The sequence below is a fragment of the Lactuca virosa genome, chromosome 7, assembly GCF_052849685.1.
Source record: "Lactuca virosa cultivar CGN04683 chromosome 7, Lactuca_virosa_CGN04683_v6, whole genome shotgun sequence".
NCBI lineage: Eukaryota > Viridiplantae > Streptophyta > Magnoliopsida > Asterales > Asteraceae > Lactuca > Lactuca virosa.
The window spans coordinates 3036255-3040743 of record NC_136432.1 but is presented as its reverse complement, the minus strand read 5'-3'; positions in this window follow the sequence as shown (position 1 = coordinate 3040743).

Below are 4489 nucleotides of genomic sequence, written 5' to 3'. Positions count from 1 at the left end.
GAGAGCGTGCACCCACCATAACCACCATCTCGGTACGGAATGCGCCTAGACGCTAATCCAGAATCTTCATAATGCCCTCCTTGATCGTACCAAATATCATATGAGTCTGCTCCAGAATACTGAGGGTAATATCATAAGAGATGAACTCTCGCGTATGTTCATCAATCGATTCGACCCCAGAGCCCGAAACCGAACCAGAATCTCCTCGAGTGACCACCATACTAAAAATGAACAATTTCAAACCATCATAAACACTCGAAGAATCCCACACTCTACAAGTCCCTTAGTATCTTTGTGCCTTCCCTTGATTCGAGTACGGATCTTGTGCTTTCAGTCGTACAAGCCCAATATTACCTTCCATACCTATCCATACTTTCCTCAAGGAATCATCTTGTATCCGCTAAGTTACCTTCTCATACTGATACTCCTAGCACCCGCTAAACAGCGCACCAATCACACTAAATACTTCCTAGGATCATTTTAGGATTCCTCACCCCACCCTACCATCAACTGCTGAAGAGCCTCTACTAATGTCAGCTAACTACTTCATGAAAACAGTTACATGCAACAAAGCTTAGATAATCCTTCAACTATAAGACTCAACCCTACAATGGTTAGACTCAAACGAGAGTTGCACAATAAGGCCAAGTCAATCACTCTAAGATTATTTAACCTCTACTACATGTAACTTAACATATTCATGTAATAATTATCTCACATCAATATGAGTCCCACAAATCACAAAGCAAACATCATTCGGGGATCTAATAATCTAAACCAGTACATCACCTAATCAGGCCATTCTATCCAACATCTGAAATCCATACTAGCATGCAATTCTAAAAGCTCAATCAACAAGCATATAAAAGCATCTCTCCTAGCGTTCTATCAAGCAATCCTGAGTAGATTCTTAGCCCTAATTTAGCATGCAATTCTCATAACATATAACATAACATCATGTATGGGTATTTTGGAAATCACTTACTTGAGATGGGCTGATTGCACGCATCACATCCCTTTTCTTTATAAAAATCTTTTAAAAAATTCATTTTCTTTCAAAAATATTACCAATTCCTCAGTTTGATTCCAGACACCCCCGAAAGTGTGCCCGAATCCCTCAAACCAAGGCTTTGATACCAACTTGTAACGTCCCAAAAATTAATAGTAAAATTTTCATTTTTAAAATACTAAATAATACAAATGAGTTGATCCAAAACTAGTCAAAGTGAATATATCATTTAAACATCAGAGTAAAAATCACAAATAGCCAATGCGGAAAACTCTGGGGGATGTTGTGATGTCATGTGGGGCCCTTCCCTTTGGAACCGGAAGTACCTGAAACCATAAATGTAAAACCGTAAGCACAAAGCTTAATGAGTTCCCCAAATACCACATACCATAAATAGAATAGAGAATGGTACGTGTCAACCATAGTCTTACAATCACTATCATGCCAGGAGTCGTATCATGACTTTTCTTGCCAAGTCGATGGCCAAAACCCAGGTCTTACAAACAAGTGCCAAGAGCCACCTCCTGGTCTTTCATGAAAGTATCACAAAGAGAACTACCATCCTATATATAACTGTCAGGGTCCAGATCCTAGTCTTGCATACAATTGTCAGGGGCCACCACCTGGTCTTCCTACATAACATAATCCAGTGGGTCGACATTGGTGCCTTCGACCCACGGGTATAGTGAGGAGACTCACCCGACCTATTCAACAGAAGCCTAACAGCTACCTCATCAATAGAACAGCCAACCTAAGCTTCCTAAAGCCAAACCGAAACCAATCCTTAGTCAAATACTTAAATCTACCAAAATTTAACCAAAAGTCAAACTAGTCAAAAAGTAAACGGTCAAAGGTAAGGTCATAATTGCCAACAACAGTCCTCTACGTTGTGGCCTTCCTTGGACACATTATGGGCACAAAATACTAAAACAATCATTGATTCCCCACTCGCCACCCCGTGGTAGCCTAAGGCCACGTCTTAGGGACTGGCCTGAACAGTTCAAACGAGCTTAATCCATTTTATTGCGATTTCAACAGCTCCAAAGCTCAGATCTGATCCTTTCCAAGGTCTTAATGGATAAAGTTTCTAACTTTATCTATTAGGAAGTTCCAAACCACCAAGATCTAGACTTTAAGTTTTAAGTGGACCCAAAAATGCATATTTCTTAACTTAATCCATTAAGTCCAAGTCTCCAACCTCCATATATGAATCAATATGATGTTTAGATGGATTAAGTTTCCAACTTTATCCATAACAAGGTCACAAACTTTTAAGATCTAAACTTTATGCACTAAAATGACCAAAAAGTGGAAAATATGACAAACAACTAGATCTATCAAGCCAATGAGCAAGTTCAAAGCTTTTTACTCACAATGGTCCATGAATGATGTAATCTTGTTGGATCTATACTTGAACTCTTCTTTTATACACTTTGCCACCACCTTGCTATTCAGGATTCAACCCTCCAACGGAGAAATAAGCTCATAAATGATGCCAAGGCTCAAAACAAGTGAGAGGATGCTAGGGTTTTTCAAGTAATGATCTTAGGTGATGGAGGTTGGTAATGAGAGGGTTTCCCATAAGTTAGAGCCCTTAAATATGGCTCAAAACCAAAGATTTAGGGTTTTGATCTTCCCAAATTACGCCCTGCGTAACATAAATTACACCCTGCTTAATTCATTAAACCCTCGTTACGCCCTGCGTAACTTTAAATTACGCCATGCATAATCAAAATTCCCCATTTCCCCCTTTAACTCCAAACAACCATAACTTCTTCGTTTCAACTCCGTTTTTAGTGTTCTTTATATGCATGGAAATGTATTGAAGAGCCCCATAATCCTATGAAGTTACGTTTGGCTTATCACATACCAAACTAAAACCATAATCCATGAAAGAAGCCCAGTCTATAACTTTTCCCTTTCTTCCCTTCGGTTCCATCACACAAATCAAGGGATTAGATCTCACTACCACATTATCAACCTTCAATAAGGTCCAACTTTACTTTCTTAAAGCCCAAATCCTTTTCATGATCGAATTTTGGTCCACAACCCCGAATTAAGAAACGACCCGAAACAGGGTGTTACAACTCTCCCCCACTTAAATTAGATTTCGTCCTCGAAATCATTCCTTATTACCTCCAATGTCACACTAGGCGACCATCTTCCAACACTGTTATCAAAGCCCATTCTTAGCAAAAATAACTCATCCTGACAAAGAAATTAACCTTATTAGTGTGTCCTCAACCAAAGAAAGAAAACCCAACTGCTCTGCCCGAAAACTGAAAACCCTAAACAGTGTCTGACTTCCCAACAGACGAAATCATCTCAACCCACATCCATAAAGTCTCCAATTCGCAACCTCCACTGAATGAGCCCTTCCGACCTTGAATCGTCTTGCTGATTGTTAACACACTGTCGCGCGCGTATTAAGCAAATAAATTTATCATTGTTGGTTGCACTAAAAATATAGCACGAGGAAGCAGAGTCGAATCCTTAGGGACACAGCCTAATGGTCAATGCCTTTTTGCATCAGATACAATCTAGTCAAGAAACAGAAATATAAAAGGGGGGTTTTGATTAAAACTAAAAACTAAAATTGCAGTGATATTAAATTAAATGAAAATCAATAATAAAAACGATTTCAGTTCTACTGCGACTTTCCTAATCATGCAACTAGCCCAAATCTGATTATTTGAGATGCGTTCTATTTAAGCTGGTACTGATAAAAACTAACAAACTCTACTATAATCCCATGTCATCACTGTCACACCCGTCATCCCTACCTCACGGGTAACCTCCTCCCATCAGTCCCGCGCTCGGTCCCTCGGCATGCAGGATGCAAATCCCACCTTGGCCATCTTAGGGCAAAAGCTCGTGTGTTGAGAATTCTCCATGTCAACGATCCAGCGACAACTAGCGATGAGGTCCTTAGCCCCAAAGAACTCAGGCGCTCCGCACGCCTTGTGTTGGATAAGGTGTCTAAGTCCATAACTTATTTGGTATATACTTGACCCGACCCGGCATGGTCCATTTGGGTTGCACTTCACCCGAACTATTTATATGGATAACATTATGAGAAGAGTATATTTGCGGCCTACTAATATATTATAAGTTATAATATATTAATATGAAATTGTATTATTTAATTAGTATTGATCTTAAATTAATTATGAATTAATTTAGTGATCATAAGGTGACTAATTAAATAATGGGTTATTGTACTTATATAGTGTGGGCTAACACTCATAAGGAAATGGGCTAAGCTTGAATGGGAGTCCATGGATGATCCATGGAGCTTTTAACCCATGGATCCTTGGAATAGGAAAAGACATGGGTTATTAGGGTTTGCATGGTTCATAACCCTAATCATCTACACTATATAAAGAGGCTTATAGTGCTTGAAAAGACACTATGTGTGTGTGCATAAGGTGTGGCCGATTTCTAGAGTATTAGAGTGCTCTCTCATAAGTTTTCCAAGTT